Source organism: Lepidochelys kempii, chromosome 24 (genome assembly GCF_965140265.1).
Source record: "Lepidochelys kempii isolate rLepKem1 chromosome 24, rLepKem1.hap2, whole genome shotgun sequence".
NCBI classification, from domain to species: domain Eukaryota; kingdom Metazoa; phylum Chordata; order Testudines; family Cheloniidae; genus Lepidochelys; species Lepidochelys kempii.
Genome location: NC_133279.1, coordinates 7757065 through 7763064, shown reverse-complemented (window position 1 = coordinate 7763064; position 6000 = coordinate 7757065). Strand labels below are relative to the sequence as shown.

Genomic DNA, 6000 nt, shown 5'->3' with positions numbered 1-6000 from the left:
ATCCCAGCCAGGGCTTTAAACTGGCTAGATCCAGTGTGTTCCTCTCATCTGGCCAGGAGCTCGGACAGCTGAGAGTTAATGTGGCCAGCACGAAGGGAAAAGCGGCCGGGCTGTTCTGACATCCTTTCCAGGCTTGTGCAATGCCTGCCGGTGGCCAGGGTCGGTGCTGCGCCTCCGGAGAGCGCCTATTTAAGAACCAGTGTGTTGAAACCCGAGCATTTCCTTGCTCCTCTCTAGCCAAACCACACCTCGGGCAAGGGTTGAAGTTCCCAAGGAAAGTTTCCTCCTCCTTAGCGGGTACAGAGAGCCGAGCCGAGCCGAGCCGGGCCGGGGTGGAAAGCCCTGGAGAAAGCACCGCTGGGATCGAGCTGCGAGGGGGGGAAGGTAAGGAGATGACTTGATTTTTTTTTTTATTTCAATAGAATCTACGCCCTGGTTAATTTCACCCTGGTCAATTTCACGCTGTGTCCTGGCAGCGGCAGCCCCGTGCGTGGGAGACAAGGCACAAGGCGGCGGGGGGTGTTTAGTGGCTCAGACAAGGGGCTTCTTCGCCTTCGCTAAGGCAACAGCCTGGCTTGATCCCTTTCCCCAGGGGTGGGGAAGGAGAGAGTGTTTGAAAGCAACATGGCTCTGCCACGCTTCGCTCAGTTCACAGGCAGTTCTCCCCCCTCCCGCCTGTTACTTTCTCTGAAGTGAAACCCGATTGCACCTTCAGGAGCTCTTACAAAAAATTCCAGAGTCTGGCTTGAAAGCGTCCCATTGATTCAGAGTCGAACCGGGACTTGTGGGAAAGCCCCCCGCCCTTTCCTGTAACTGTGTGTGGGGGGGTGTTTTTAAGCAGGTAGGTGAAATGCTTTTCCAGGGCTTAAAATATTGAAAACCTGCAACGGGAAGGGGGGCGGGGGGGATGGGGCCGGAAGTTTCCTCTCTTTTCATACATGTGTTTGAATTTAAGCCGGAGAGGCCGGGAGTTCAAATAACTCTGTCTCCTCTCCCAGTGAATAATGGGGCAGGGTGACGAGGAGCAAAGAACTGCAGGCTCTGACTTGCAAACCCCTGAGCGACTGGCTGGCAGGGTGGAGGGCCTGGTGGTGTAGCGTGTCTCCTTTGCTGATGAAAGGGGAAGGTTTAACCCTTTCTCCTCGAGCCAGCCCTTACTCCTGGAGAGAGTGAGGGGTTCGCAGGGTCGTGCCCTGGCTCTGGGCGGCGTGTTCCTGATGGTGAAACTGGTGACTTCGATCCGAACGGGTAGGGGACGGGGACTGCACCTTTCCCTCTCACCTTGGTGTGCCTTTGGGTCTTTGCTGGTTATGCAGCAATTGGCCCTGTTATGAGAACATGGAGCTGGAGCAGTTTGTTCCCCCCAATAGTGTGACCCTGACATGAGGTCAGGCTCAAGCCCAGGACCTCTGTGGCAGGGGCCGAAATGTCAATAATGTCAAGCCTTCTGGGGAACCTTCCTGCCCCAGTGATCCCTTTGCTGTGCTGATTCAGTGGTGAGTAAGAAACCGGAGACCCACTGAGACCGCATCAGAGCCCTGATTATATCTAGACAATTGCTTCACGTGGAACCCCCCACAGAGTCCAGGACAGTGGGGCACTCCGGCCCTGGCAGGATCCCACGCCTGTGACGTGCTGCCTGCCGCTGCAGGATTTCTCAACATGAAAGCGGCCAGACTGGGGGCTGCAAGAGTGTGTGTGTGTGTGTGTGTGTGTGTGTGTGTGTGTGTGTGTGTGTGAGGCTGTCTGGCCTGCTAAGCTGAGAACCGGATGGTTCCCTTGCCATCCAAAGGGCTTTAGGAACAAGTGGGCCCAGTCATGCTGTCTGTGGAAGCAAGATTGGGTCCCCAGAACCTTTTCTTGTGAGCAAAGCATGGTTTGCAAATCCCCCACGGGGGAAACCTACCGCCCCAGCCCCCATCTCAGCAGAAGCTGTGCCCGATTCTGGCCTCGTTCGGTGGGGATGCACTGCTGGTAACGAGGACAGAATCTAGCCCGTGGGAAGAGTCAGACCTGTCCAGTCTCCGTCCCTTGGAGGGAAAACTCCCTTAGTGTGGATTAATTGTAAAGCCTTTGCTTTTCTTAAACAGTCTCTCTTGTGATGAAGGATTGACTGATAGATTTTTGGTGTGTTTGAATGAGACGCTTGAGATCATGGGAACAGTTCCCCAGGGGTCGTGGTGGGTTCTCCATCATCACTGGCGATTTTGAAATCCTAAAAGATTACAGTTGGAAGGGACCTCAGGAGGTCACCTAGTCCAACCCCCTGCTCAAAGCAGGACCAACACCAGCTAAATCATCCCAGCCAGGGCTTTGTCAAGCCAGGCCTTAAGAACTTCTAAGGAAGGAGATTCTACCACCTCCCTAGGTAACCCATTCCAGTGCTTCACCACCCTCCTAGTGAAATAGTTTTTCCTAATATCCAACCTAGACCTCTTCAAGCCGCCTCTTCTGAAAGAGATGCTCTAGCTGAAACAGGAATGATTTTGCATAGGTTCTCTGGACTGTGCTTTGCAGGAGATGAGATGAGGTGATCACCGTGCGTCCTATCTGATTTTACAATTGTGGATCTATGAAGAAACTCCTCTGGTCAGCATGGTTACAGCCCTGCAGAATAAACACCGTGACTCACTGCCTTTGGGCATGTTTGAGACTCTCACAGCCTCCCAAGGACTTAACGGGGAAATTAAACTGTGTTGCATTTTTCAGGAGCAGGGTTTAATTTTGCTACCCCTGTGTGGCCTGTTGGGCACCCATTGTTCCACACAGTAGCAAAGAAGGATCTTGATTAAATGCCCAACATCTCTTGTTGCCTCTGCTGTTCCCAGCAGGAGAAGCGCTGAAATGCTACGCAAAAGGCTCGTTCTCACAGTATTCTTGGCTGGGGATGGATGCGTGTTTGAAATCTTGCCATCCCTAGCCTGGTTTTTCAGACCCACATGGGTGCAGCTTCAGTTCTCAGCTGTGGTTATGCAAAGCTCCAATGTCAAAGGGCTAGATCCGCAGCTGGGGTAAAGCTGCGTCGGTAGAGCAAGGTCGATTTATCCCAGCTGGGCTAAAGAGGATAGGCAGGTATCTGAGCCGAACTTGGTCCTTCAGTACTTAGCTGAATATCTTATGGTTGGCCCATCTCTTTAAAAGCCAGGGCTAGATCCCTGACTGGAATAAACCCTCATTGCTCCGTTGACTTTAGTGAGGCAAAATTAATTTACACCAGCTGAGGATTTGGCTCATTGGCTTCTGGAGAGAGAGGCCACATGTGTTTGCTTTAGCGGTGAGCCCAGACCTAGCCGTGGGATCCAGGCACCACTTGACTTTTAAGGGCACCTGGGTATGAATTTCCTATCTGGCTGTGATCACTATGGTGAACTAAGCCAAAACAGATAATCCAATCACCCCTGATTTGGGACAAGTTTGCCTCCATTGTGGTACTAAATAATATTTGATTTGTGTTCCCATAGTACCTAGGAGCCCTGGTCACGGATCAGGACCCCCTGGTGCCGGGGCAGTACAAATACAGAACAAAAAGATGGTCTCTGGGCTCCCCTTGTGCTCGGCGCTGCACAGAGAGAGAGAGAGTCCTTACCCTGAAGAGTGCCTGGTCTAAATAGACGAAGGACGGGAGGGAAAACGGTTGCAGAGGGTATGTTCACACCACAATCAAAGATCCGCAGCCCAGCAGCGGCTGGCTCGGGTCCGCTGGCTCAGGGGGCCAATAATTGCAGTGTAGATGCTCAGGTTGAGCTCTGAGACCCTGTGAGGGGGAGTTTGTCAGAAACCAGGCTCCTGCCCAAGCCCAAATGTCTCCACTGCCGTTTTTGGCCCCGCAGCCTGAGCCGACTCGGGCCCCAAGGCTTGGTGCCGCGGGTTTTTCATTGCGGTGGAGACGTGCCCAGAGAGCTTTGTACTGGATAATGATAGGGCAGTGGAGCAGCCCGATCGCAGAACCCAGATCTCTTGAGTCCCAAAGCCATTAGGCCAGGATTATAAAGCCCAAAAAAGGGGCATGAAGGGGAATGATTGACCCGGAGCAGAGGTGACCTGAATATGACCACAAGGCCTGCATGCAGCTGGCTGGCTTTCTTGTGAAGGGTGCTTAGACTCTGAGGCGATCAGGGGAAAGGGTGGCGCGTCCCATCTCATCGTCTTTCCTGCCAGCGGCACGGGGACGTCCCAGGTGTGGCTCACCGCCAGGCCGTGCTGCTGGAATGCTGCTGCCCCGGAGTAGCCACTCAAAACTGGACTAATGCACAAGGCATCAAGGCCGGGAGGGCTCGCTCTGATGCTGAGGGCAGAAAAGAGGCCCAGCTCTGCTCAGCACTTAGTCTGGGGCCAAAGCGTGGGATGGTGACGGGTCAGAGGGAGCCCGACCGGAAGCGGTACTGCCTGGCTAGTCCAATGCGCCCCGCAGAGGGTTAATGGAATTTAGCCGAGCTCTGCAAATGCCAGCGGCTGGGCCAGGGCACAATGAGCCTTTGGCAGGCTGAGGAATGCTCTGTCTTTGGGGCTGAGCAGATTTTCCGCTCGCAAGAGCGGGCCAGGGAGGGGGGGAAATCTTCTCTGTGGACTGTTGATTTCTTCTCATTCAGCAGTTGCTGGAGGAACAGTCTCAGTCATTTAGCAGAGCGGGTGGGGAGCACCATGGGTGGGTTTCAGAGAAGCATTTGCACCCCCTTCTCCCAGGCTGTGGGGGATCCGGGGACGACAGACAGCATTGCAGTAGGAAGCCTCAGTCAATGGTCCAGCCCCCATTGTGCTAGGCACTGTACAGAGACCAAGCAAAGAGACAGTCCCTGCAAACTCAACATGGATTATCTGGGTGTACTTTGCTGGACGTGACATCTGTCTCCATGCTGCCTGACACAGCACAGACCCCAGAGGCCCGATTCTCTTTCACCCCTGCGTCAACCAGGGGTGACTCCAGTGATGTGAGATCCGAATCAGGCTCCCAAAGAGGAAGATGAGGTGCAAAGAAAATACACACAAAGCTGGAACACACACTAATGCGTGACAAACGGGGGGGCTGGCTCCTCGGCTGGTGGAAATCAGCATCGCTCTATCACGAGATACAGCAAAGAGCAGAGCTGTGCTGATTTCCACCAGCTGAGGATCCGGTCCAGGAAAGCTAAAGCCCTTGGTAATGGGCAACCTCATTCTCCTCCATTGTAGCCTCTGATCTCGCCCTGAACACAGGGTGAGCCGGGCCCTGCTGCCGCAGCTCAGATGTCCCCTCAGAACTCCTGCCGCTGCTACCCGTGGTTCAGAATCGCCTCCCGTGCGTCTCAAACCCTCCCATGTGTCTCACTGCAGCTAACCCCCTCTCTGCTCCTTCTGCCCTTCAGCAGAGCTTTCTCCTCTGCACCTGCTGCCCTGTATCCTGCTTTGCTCCCATCCCCTGCTCGCTTCCCTCTTTGCCCTCTTCTTTATCCCTTTCCACCATCCCTCTGCTGTGGGAGCAAGGACCTTCTGCTTCGCAGCACCTGCTGTTTGGAGCAGCCCCAGTCTCTCTCCACCTCCGATTCCCTAGCGGATGTGAATCCGTGTTCCTCCATTGACGTCAGCAGAGTGGCCCTGATTTGCACCAGCTGGGGGTCTGGCCCGGCGGAGCTGAATCGTGAATTGTGTTGGCGGTTTGGAGCCGGCGTTTCCAAGGCAGATGGAATTTGTGAGCATCCTTGTCAGCGGCCGCCCAGTTGAAGAGTTCCCTGGGTCTGAGCGTAGCCGCGGTCCTGCCGGGGGGGGGAAACAGAGCAGCCATTTGTGATGGGGCTGGCCGGGTCCATGTGGCAGCTCCGTGCACAGACTGGTCGCCCCGGGGGCAGGCGGCTGGCACGCAGCTACGTTCTAAACCAGTTTGTGTGTTTCGGGGGGGAAGGGGGATATTTTTTTTTCTTTCTATTCATTTTTGTTCTGGTTCCGTGACCAACTAACATAAAAACTGCTTCTGCGGATGCCTCTCTTCCCCTCCCCCTCTCACCCACTCACGCTGGGAGCCGAGCA

At 54.6% G+C, this 6000-nt stretch overlaps 1 protein-coding gene across 1 annotated transcript in view; it reads left to right on the top strand.

The window, feature by feature from the left end:
- The first annotated feature begins 216 nt into the window (after positions 1-216).
- Positions 217-6000, top strand: part of CDC42SE1 (CDC42 small effector 1) — a 54918-nt gene continuing 49134 nt past the window's right edge. Inside the window, exon 1 of the mRNA XM_073323415.1 lies at positions 217-384. The gene's annotated coding sequence lies outside the window, so the exon portion shown is untranslated. The remainder of the gene's footprint in view (positions 385-6000) is intronic.